This window comes from Entelurus aequoreus, linkage group LG13, assembly GCF_033978785.1.
Source record: "Entelurus aequoreus isolate RoL-2023_Sb linkage group LG13, RoL_Eaeq_v1.1, whole genome shotgun sequence".
NCBI lineage: Eukaryota > Metazoa > Chordata > Actinopteri > Syngnathiformes > Syngnathidae > Entelurus > Entelurus aequoreus.
In genome coordinates, this window is record NC_084743.1 from 4,136,169 (window position 1) to 4,148,380 (window position 12,212).

The following is a 12,212-nucleotide window of genomic DNA, read 5'->3' on the forward strand; positions in this document are numbered from 1 at the left end:
AGAATGATCCTAATTGAAGAACTAATCTTTATTTAGGCATGCGAATAAGAGGATTTCTTTAGCCTACTTAAATGTTTCCCTGCTAGGCCATGTTGTCGCGTCCACGCTCCTTTGGTCACTTTCACAATGTCAGCTGATACCCGATCACTAAGCTAAGTTACTTAGTTCTTTGTGTCAGGTGACTGCTTGGACACGTGAACCCTGTTACTACAGAACGCAGAACTAGACCATGCGGGTCACATTCCTCGGACTGTGTGTTGATCTCACGTGGACGTAATCTGCTTTCCCTGCTTCTGGTGAGTCGTCTCCAGCGTTCCAGACGCAGCGCCGGACACGGAGTCTGGGACCGCGACAATGGCGTCGATGAATCAGGAGAAACTCGACACATTTAAGATGGAATGACGCAGTTTCAGTGTTTTGAGTCTTGCTGTTAAGCTGAGAGTAAGAGGTCTGTCTGGAGCTGCGTTCTCATTACCTCTAGAACCTTAATATCGCAATAAGAAACTGGTAATGGAAACAGACATATGTCGCAAAACCTCTCCAATGGCGCCCTCATGAGGTGGTTCCGAGACGTTTCGATATTGAAGTTTTTCACAAAAGCATGATGGAAACACTTTTTTTTAGCATTTAGACGTCACCTAAACCCCAAACCGATAGGGTGCCAACGCAGGTCAACTAGGGGTTGTCTTGGTCTCACTTCAGATTGGTCGGTCAGGGGCAAAAAAGGTGGCACCGCCGCAACGGGCCATCTCGTCCCCGGGAATGGAGGCCCACCTGCAGGCTCTGAGAGACCCGCATGCCTGAACAATGTTAAGGGGGCAGTAAGTCTTCGATCAGTCGGCCAAGGGGCAGACGGGGCGGCATCGCCGCAACGGGCCTTCTTGCAGGTCCCTTTCCGGGAAATGAAACCGACCCGCAGACTCGGAGAGACCCACATGCCCGAACAACGTTAAGGGAACTATCTGTGCCCCCTTAACATTGTTCGGGCATGTGGGTCTACGGAAGGACTCGTAAGTCAGCCCGGTGCGGCAATACCACCTCGTTCGCCCCTTGGCCAACTGATCAAAGACTTACTGCCCGCGAGCAAGGCGGCATTGCCGCACCGGCCGGCTTACGGGTCCTTTCCTAGGCCGCGGCTCGGAAAGACTCCCATGTCTGAAAAATGTTAAGGGGGCCAGGCATGTGGCTCTCTCAGAGCATGCAGGTCGGCCTCTATTCCCGGGAAGGGTCCTGCGAAACACCCTGTTGCGGCGGTGCCGCCTCGCACGCTCCCGGCTGACCGATTGGAGACCCACAGTTCCCTTAACGTTGTTCGGGCATGTGGGTCTCTCATAGTCTGCAGGCTCTGAGAGAGCCACATGCCCGAACATTGCTAAGGGGGCATGCCCCCTTAACATTGACCAGGCATGGGAGTCTTTCCGAGCCGCGGCCTAGGAAAGGACCCGTAAGTCGGCCCGGTGCGGCAATGCTGCCTTGCTCGCGGGCAGTAAGTCTTCGATCAGTCGGCCAAGGGGCGAACGAGGCTGTATTGCCGCACCGGGCCGACTTACGGGTCCTTTCGTAGACCCACATGCCTGAACAATGTTAAGGGGGCACAGATTAAATAGACCCCCCCTTTTAGACCAGTTGATCTGCCGTTGCTCTGCCCCCCTCTCTTTCGTGGCGAGAGGGGGCACAGATTATGTTAGATCCACTATGGACTGGACTCTCACACTATTATGTTAGATCCACTGTGGACTGGACTCTCACACTATTAACCAGATCAGGAGTCACCAACGCGGTGCCCGCGGGCACCAGGTAGCCCGTAAGGACCAGATGAGTAGCCCGCTGGCCTGTTCTAAAAATAGCTCAAATAGCAGCACTTACCAGTAAGCTGCCTCTATTTTTTAAATTGTATTTATTTACTAGTGTGACAGTCCTAACTGTCGTGCAGGTTCTCAGGACCATCCAGGGAAGACATTGTCGTGAGACGGTTTAGACTTCTTTATTATTTCAATCACAGAGTCTTTTGCGTGCTTTTCAGCAGCTGCCTTTTTTCTCACGTGAGCACACGAATGGTTTCCTCCCGTCCGCCGTCTGCTTTTCAGCAGCACGTCGCCGTCGTTTGCGTGGCAGCAGAGGATGGTTTCCTCCCGTCCGCCGTCTTTCTCCGTCTCCTTTCTTGATGTTCACGTCTCTCGCCCTTTTATACGGTCCAAGAGGGTGATTGCACTGTCCACAGCTGCGCGCTCCACGCACCTTGTGCTGATGGCGGCGTCGCTCCCAGCGCACCCCGCCTTGCCGCTCGCTCGTCCACGCCTCCTCGCCGCCATCTTGGAACGGGCGCCGTCGGTCCGCCGGGCCCGCCTCCCCACAACTAGCAAGCTGGTCTCGCTTTGCTCGACATTTTTAATTCTAAGAGAGACAAAACTCAAATAGAATTTGAAAATCCAAGAAAATATTTTAAAGACTTGGTCTTCACTTGTTTAAATAAATTCATTAATTTTTTTACTTTGCTTCTTATAACTTTCAGAAAGACAGTTTTAGAGAAAAAATACAACCTTAAAAATGATTTTAGGATTTTTAAACACATATACCTTTTTACCTTTTAAATTCCTTCCTCTTCTTTCCTGACAATTTAAATCAATGTTCAAGTAAATTTATTTTTTAAAGAATAATAAATAAATTGTAATTTAATTCTTCATTTTAGCTTCTGTTTTTTCGACGAAGAATATTTGTGAAATATTTCTTCAAACTTATTATGATTAAAATTCAAAAAAAAATATTCTGGCAAATCTAGAAAATCTGTAGAATCAAATTAAAATCTTATTTCAAAGTATTTTGAATTTCTTTCAAAATTTTTGTTCTGGAAAATCTAGAAGAAATAATGATTTGTCTTTGTTAGAAATATAGCTTGGTCCAATTTGTTATATATTCTAACAAAGTGTAAATTGGATTTTAACCTATTTAAAACATGTAATCAAAATTCTAAAATTAATCTTAATCAGGAAAAATTACGAATGATGTTCCATAAATTATTTATTTTTAAATTTTTTTTAATTTTACATGAGTTATTATTTGTACAAACATGGTGCAAAGTAATTCATGATTTGTTAAAAAAAATGTTAGTGGCTCGCTAGTTAAAATGGGATATTGTGATTTCACAAGACTGTCTTAGAAGTGATCATTTGAAAATGTTCAATTTGAAAAATGTGCACTTAGAGAAAATATAAAAATAAAGTGTTGCATATTGATATTTATCTGTTTCTATATATATTTAATGTGAGAAATCATTAAGATGATCAGTGTTTCCACAATGATAAATATCATTAATTATTAATAATAACATAGAGTTAAAGGTAAATTGAGCAAATTTGCTATTTCTGGCAATTTATTGAAGTGTGTATCAAACTGGTAGCCCTTCGCATTAATCACTACCCAAGAAGTAGCTCTTGCTTTCAAAAAGGTTGGTGACCCCTGAACTAGATCCACTCGACATCCATTGCACCGGTCACCGGGGGGGATCCCCACATCTGCGGTCCCCTCCAAGGTTTCTCATCGTCATCCCATTGGGTTGAGTTTTTCCTTGCCCTGATGTGGGATCTGAGCCGAGGATGTCGTTGTGGCTTGTGCAGCCCTTTGAGACACTGGTGGTTTAGGGCTATATAAGTAAACATTGATTGACTTTAGGAAAATGTAGGAAATGGTGTGCTTATTGGAGGACATTTAGATGTTAACTTCCAAGCGGAACCTCAAGGACGCAGGCAGACAGCAGAGAGCGAGCGAGCGAGAGAAAGAGAGCGAGAGAGATGTCGGATTCTGGGACAGCCGAGATCTTACAGAACAGACGATATCCTCTGTTGCCATGACAACTGCCTCCGTGCAAGCGACCGCCGGGTGCCACGCTTTGCTCACTACTCACACACCCGCACTAACCCACGCACAATTGAGAGACGTGCACAAACTACCTCTCATCCACCCACTCTTCTCTCGCTCTCTCTCTCCCTCTCTCCATCTTTCCATGCACAGCTGTGTGACTTCCATCCGAGGTCCATTGATGGAAATCTGCACATGATACTTAGTATTTCGGAAAAATTGGATACATTCTGAAAAAGAAACGTGATAAAATAACGTTAGCATCCCAGCGACACATTATATGGACAAAATAAGAGCGTTACACACAACAAAACTACAACATGCGATTTTGGGAGAACTTGCGTGCGAATGCTAAAATGAACAAGCCAAAGTTAAACGGTGACGTTAGCGTGTGAAGTGAAATAATGAACTCATATTATGTTCTGCAAATGTTCATATTCATCTCGGAGAAAGCAAACCACTACTTTACTTACATAAGAAGAGTTTTTGTGTCAATGACTTGCAACATTACCTAGCGGGAGTTTGACCGAGGGATTGTGCCTTTAAAGGCCTACTGAAATGAATTGTTTTTATTTAAACGGGAATAGCAGATCCATTCTATGTGTCATACTTGATCATTTCGCGATATTGCCATATTTTTGCTGAAAGGATTTAGTAGAGAAAATTGACGATAAAGTTTGCAACTTTTGCTCGCTGATAAAAAAAAGCCTTGCCTGTAGCGGAAGTAGCGTGACGTCACAGGAGCTAGTATTCCTCACAATTCCCCGTTGTTTACAATGGAATGAGTGAGATTCGGACCGAGAAAGCGACGATTACCCCATTAATTTGAGCGAGGATGAAAGATTTGTGGATGAGAAACGTTAGAGTGAAGGACTAGAGAGGCAGTGCAGGGTGTATCTTTTTTCACTCTGACCGTAACTTAGGTACAAGCTGGCTCATTGGATTCCACACTCTCCTTTTTTTATTGTGGATCACGGATTTGTATTTTAAACCACCTCGGATACTATATCCTCTTGAAAATGAGAGTCGAGCACACGAAATAGACATTTAAAGTGACTTTTATCTCCACGACAATACATCGGTGACACACTTAGCTACTGAGCTAACGTGATAGCATCGTTCTCAAATGAAGATAGAAACAAAAAAAATAAACCCCTGACTGGAAGGATAGACAGAAGATCAACAATACTATTAAACCATGTACATGTAACTACACGGTTCAAAATTCTCAGCCTGGTAAGGCTTAAAAATGCTGCTGCTAACGACGCTAAGGCTAATTTAGCAACTAAGCAACCGGACCTCACAGAACTAAGATAAAAACTTTAGCGCTCCACCTACGCCAGCCAGCCCTCATCTTCCCATCAACAGCCGTGCCGATCGACGGCGCGACGAAGGACTTCATCCGTGGGTTTGGCGGCAAGCATCGGCTAGGCGTAGTAAGTAGTCCTTGTTGTGTTGCTGTAAGTATTGTACTTAGCCGCTAATACACCGATCGATCCCGCCTACAACGTTCTTCTTTGCAGCCTCCATTGTTCATTAAACAAATTGCAAAAGATTCACCAACACAGATGTCCAGAATACTGTGGAATTTTGTCGAAGAAAACAAGAGGTTTTTGTATCGGGTCAGATGGGGTCCAACCACTTCCGTGGATTTTGTGACGTCACGCGCATAAATCATATCCAAAGGAGTTTTTCAACCGGAAGTGTGGCGGGAATTTTAAAATGTCACTTTATAAGTTAACCCGGCCGTATTGGCATGTGTTGCAATGTTAAGATTTCATCATTGATATATAAACTATCAGACTGCGTGGTCGCTAGTAGTGGCTTTCAGTAGGCCTTTAACTCGCTACTGTTTTGCTACGCTTTGAACCCTGCGGCCTATAAAACTGTATGGATTTTTTTCCCGCTGACGGCCATAAAGAAAATCGTTTTAATAAAAAGCACATGCAAGTACACTTAAACGGTGTGTTATTGTTGGTGCTATAGCGCCATCTTTTGGACGAGTTTGCCCACTGCGGGTGCTGCTGGGTGAATGCCTACAAGTGTTTCCTGCTGTCTAAAGCTTTGAACCGGATGTACAAGTGCCGTCCCGTCTTCTAGCCGTACATAGCGTTTCTACTCGTATGTCGTCTTCATTCGTCACTTCAAGCTAACGTTTGTAAGTTTTACGATATAACTAAAACAATTCTTACTTACTAAAACGTCCCATGTGTGATGTCTGTAGGAGTGTTTTCATACATATTTGTACGTGCTATCGTAATGTGTTAGCGTTAGCTAACATGCTAACACGTTTACGAGTGTCTGTGTATTATTATTAACTTACAATGGCATTATTTTTGTATTCCTCAGTAAATTATACATGTGAATAATGCTGCATATTAGACTGTATTTATGTTATTCACATGTGAATAATGCTGTATAATAGACTGTATTTATATTATTCACATGTGAATAATGCTGTATAATAGACTGTATTTATATTATTCACATGTGAATAATGCTGTATAATAGACTGCATTTATGTTATTCACATGTGAATAATGCTGTATAATAGAATGTATTTATATTATTCCCATGTGAATAATGCTGTATAATAGAATGTATTTATTTTATTCCCATGTGAATAATGCTGTATAATACTGTATTTATGTTATTCACATGTGAATAATGCTGTATAATAGACTGTATTTATATTATTCACATGTGAATAATGCTGTATAATAGACTGTATTTATATTATTCACATGTGAATAATGCTGTATAATAGACTGCATTTATGGTATTCACATGTGAATAATGCTGTATAATAGAATGTATTTATATTATTCCCATGTGAATAATGCTGTATAATAGAATGTATTTATTTTATTCCCATGTGAATAATGCTGTATAATACTGTATTTATGTTATTCACATGTGAATAATGCTGTATAATAGACTGTATTTATATTATTCACATGTGAATAATGCTGTATAATAGACTGTATTTATATTATTCACATGTGAATAATGCTGTATAATAGACTGTATTTGTTATTCACATGTGAATAATGCTGTATAATAGACTGTATTTATGTTATTCACATGTGAATAATGCTGTATAATAGACTGCATTTATGTTATTCACATGTGAATAATGCTGTATAATAGACTGTATTTATGTTATTCACATGTGAATAATGCTGTATAACAGACTGTATTTATGTTATTCACATGTGAATAATGCTGTATAATAGACTGTATTTATGTTATTCACATGTGAATAATGCTGTATAATAGACTGTATTTATGTTATTCACATGTGAATAATGCCGTATAATAGACTGCATTTATGTTATTCACATGTGAATAATGCTGTATAATAGACTGTATTTATGTTATTCACATGTGAATAATGCTGTATAACAGACTGTATTTATGTTATTCACATGTGAATAATGCTGTATAATAGACTGTATTTATGTTATTCACATGTGAATAATGCTGTATAATAGACTGCATTTATGTTATTCACATGTGAATAATGCTGTATAATAGACTGTATTTATGTTATTCACATGTGAATAATGCTGTATAATAGAATGTATTTATATTATTCACATGTGAATAATGCTGTATAATAGAATGCATTTATGTTATTCACATGTGAATAAAGCTGTATAATAGACTGTATTTATGTTATTCACATGTGAATAATGCTGTATAATAGAATGTATTTATATTATTCCCATGTGAATAATGCTGTATAATAGACTGTATTTATGTTATTCACATGTGAATAATGCTGTATAATAGACTGTATTTATATTATTCACATGTGAATAATGCTGTATAATAGACTGTATTTATATTATTCACATGTGAATAATGCTGTATAATAGACTGCATTTATGTTATTCACATGTGAATAATGCTGTATAATAGACTGTATGTATATTATTCACATGTGAATAATGCTGTATAATAGAATGTATTTATATTATTCCCATGTGAATAATGCTGTATAATAGACTGTATTTATGTTATTCACATGTGAATAATGCTGTATAATAGAATGTATTTATATTATTCCCATGTGAATAATGCTGTATAATAGACTGTATTTATGTTATTCACATGTGAATAATGCTGTATAATAGAATGTATTTATATTATTCCCATGTGAATAATGCTGTATAATAGACTGTATTTATGTTATTCACATGTGAATAATGCTGTATAATAGAATGTATTTATGTTATTCACATGTGAATAATGCTGTATAATAGACTGTATTTATGTTATTCACATGTGAATAATGCTGTATAATAGACTGCATTTATGTTATTCACATGTGAATAATGCTGTATAATAGAATGTATTTATGTTATTCACATGTGAATAATGCTGTATAACAGACTGTATTTATGTTATTCACATGTGAATAATGCTGTATAATAGACTGTATTTATGTTATTCACATGTGAATAATGCTGTATAATAGACTGCATTTATGTTATTCACATGTGAATAATGCTGTATAATAGACTGCATTTATGTTATTCACATGTGAATAATGCTGTATAATAGACCGTATTTATGTTATTCACATGTGAATAATGCTGTATAATAGAATGTATTTATGTTATTCACATGTGAATAATGCTGTATAATAGACTGTATTTATGTTATTCACATGTGAATAATGCTGTATAATAGACTGTATGTATATTATTTACATGTGAATAATGCTGTATAATAGAATGCATTTATATTATTCCCATGTGAATAATGCTGTATAATAGACTGTATTAATGTTATTCACATGTGAACAATGCTGTATAATAGAATGTATTTACGTTATTCACATGTGAATAATGCTGTATAATAGACTGTATTTATATTATTCACATGTGAATAATGCTGTATAATAGACTGTATTTATATTATTCACATGTAAAAATACCTAAGTGTTTATTGTCTATTGTGAGCGAACTGTGGCGCTGAATTTCCCCCAGGGATCAATAAAGTACTTTCTATTCTATTCTATTCTATTCTAAATTCACCAAAACGTCAATTTGGAGTTATTGAGTGTGTTTAGCTGATTGTAGAGCTAGCCTGCGCAGCTAGTGGGTCCATGATCATGACTTCTGTTTTGTTTGCTCAGCCGTTTTACTGCCCTGTTACAGACACAATTAGTAAACAATGAAGTTATGTAAATAAACATTTACACAATATTTCTGTGTAAATAACTCATTTCAAAATGTATATATCTGCAACTTATAGTCCGGTGCGGCTTATATATGGGGAAACAATGTTTTTCTGAGATATATGCATGCATAATAGTCAAAATTCTTGCCTGTGTTTGACACAAAAGGGCAATCATAGATGGAAATGAATTAGCTTTAAGGATACAACAAACAGCACAAGGTCACATGAATATGCAGATTCTCTTCACACACTGTTGTGTACACACTTTGCACACCGGGGAAATATTTCATGTCGCCTTTGGCCTGCCAAGCTAGAGTCAGCAAACTTTGTGTGGCCACACACACACACACACACACACACACACACACACACACACACACACACACACACACACACACACACACACACACACACACACACACACACACACACACACACACACACAGCCATGACCCGAAGGAGCCACATCTCCAATAAAAAAAAGAGACTTAAAGGAGTAAGTAATAGAGAAGATAGCGATGTGCAGAAAAGGATGCCAACATTTCCTGCTGCCTTTTCCCAACAATGATTTATTTTTACTGTGACACAAAATGGCCGATAGAGAACATCGTAAACACAAAATGGCCGATAAAGAACATCGTAAACACAAAAACTATTTCTAAATGGAGTATTTGTTGTGAAGAAATTGGAGCCTTCAATAGGTCAATAATTCATAACAATATTGATTTAAATTCATTATTATTTGTTTAACAAAGACATTTAAAAAGTCTTGACTAGCACAGTCCGTGACTGTGCTAGTCACGGACTTGCGATAACAAACACCATGTTCAAGCATAAGGATGCTCATAGGTGTACCTGGTACCAGAGCACCCTAGGCCAAAGATCAATGATCGATTTTGTAATCGTATCAGCTGATCTGAGGCCGTATGTTTTGGACACTCGGGTGAAGAGAGGGGCTGAACTGTCAACTGATCACCATCTGGTGGTGAGTTGGGTTAGATGGCGGGGGAAACCTCTGGACAGACCTGGCAAACCCAAGCGTGTAGTGCGGGTGAACTGGGAACGTTTGGAGGAGTCCTCTGTCCGGAAGGACTTCAACTCCCACCTCCGGCGGGACTTCTCTGCCATCCCTGTGGAGGTTGGGGACATTGAACAGGAATGGGCAATGTTCAAAGCCTCTATTGCTAAAGCTGCAGATGCGAGCTGTGGCCAGAAGGTCTTAGGTGCCTCAAGGGGCGGTAACCCTCGAACACCCTGGTGGACAGTGGTGGTCAGGGAAGCCGTCCGACTGAAGAAGGAGTCCTACCGGGGTATGTTATCCCAGGGGACTCCGGAGGCAGTTGCAAGGTACCGGCGGGCCCGAAGGGCAGCGGCCGTGGCTGTGGACGAGGCTAAGCAGAGGGTGTGGGAGCAGTTCGGGGAATCCATGGAGAAGGACTATCGGGCGGCACCAAAGCTGTTCTGGAAGACCATACGGCACCTCAGGAGGGGGAAGCAGGGAACCATCCAAGCTGTGTACGGCAAGGATGGGACTTTGCTGACTTCAAGTGAGGAAGTCGTGGGGCGTTGGAAAGAGCACTTTGAGGAACTCCTGAACCCAAATACATCAGACACACCCTCCCTGATAGGAGCAGGGCCTGAGGATGATGGGGGATCGACGTTGATCTCTCGGAGTGAAGTCACTGAGGTAGTTAGACAACTCCACAGTGGCAAAGCTCCGGGGGTTGACGAGATCCGTCCAGAAATGCTGAAGGCTTTGGGTGTTGATGGGCTGTCTTGGTTGATACGCCTTTTCAACATTGCGTGGAAGTCTGGGACAGTGCCGAGGGAGTGGCAGACTGGGGTGGTGGTTCCCCTTTTCAAAAAGGGGGACCAGAGGGTGTGTGCTAATTACAGGGGTATCACACTACTCAGCCTCCCTGGGAAAGTTTACGCCAAGGTACTGGAAAGGAGGGTCCGGCCGATAGTCGAACCTCAGATTCAAGAGGAGCAATGTGGATTCCGTCCTGGTCGTGGAACAACTGACCAACTCTTTACGCTTGCGGGAATCCTGGAGAGGGCCTGGGAGTATGCCTATCCAGTCTACATGTGTTTTGTGGATTTGGAGAAGGCGTATGACCGCGTCCCTCGGGAGATCTTGTGGGAGGTGCTGAGGGAGTACGGAGTGAGGGGAACCCTGTTGAGGGCCATCCAATCTCTGTACAACCAAAGCGAGAGTTGTGTCCGGGTGCTTGGATGTAAGTCGGATCCGTTTCCAGTGGGGGTTGGTCTCCGCCAGGGCTGCGCTCTGTCACCTATCCTGTTTGTGATTTTCATGGACAGGATTTCTAGGCGGAGTCGTGGCCATGGCGGAGAGGGTATACGTCTCGGGGGGCTAAAGGTTGCGTCACTGCTGTTTGCAGATGATGTGGTCCTGATGGCACCTTCGGTTCGTGACCTTCAGCTCTCACTGGATCGGTTCGCAGCCGAGTGTTCAGCGGCTGGAATGAGGATCAGCATCTCCAAATCTGAGGCCATGGTTCTCAGCAGGAAACCGATGGTTTGTACAGTCCGGGTAGGGGACAGGACTCTGTCCCAGGTGGAGGAGTTTAAGTATCTCGGGGTCTTGTTCACGAGTGAGGGAAAGATGGAGAAGGAAATCAGCCGGAGAATCGGAGCAGCTGGGGCAGTATTGCAGTCTCTCTGCCGCACTGTTGTGACGAAACGGGAGCTGAGCCAGAAGGCAAAGCTCTCGGTCTACCGAGCTATCTACATTCCTACTCTCACCTATGGTCATGAAGTGTGGGTAATGACCGAAAGAATAAGATCGCGGATACAAGCGGCCGAAATGAGTTTCCTCAGAAGGGTGGCTGGCATCTCCCTTAGAGATAGGGTGAGAAGTGCAGTCACCCGAGAGAGACTCGGAGTAGAGCCGCTGCTCCTTCGCTTGGAAAGGAGCCAGCTTAGGTGGTTCGGGCATCTCGTGCGGATGCCTCACGAGCGTCTCCCTAGGGAGGTCCTCGTTGCACGTCCCACTGGGAGGAGGCCCCGCGGCAGACCAAGGACCAGATGGGGGGATTACATCTCCTCTCTGGCCTGGGAACGCTTCGGGATTCCCCAGGAGGAAGTCGCAAATGTTGCTCTGGAGAGGGAAGTCTGGGGGTCTTTGCTGGAGCTGCTGTCCCCGC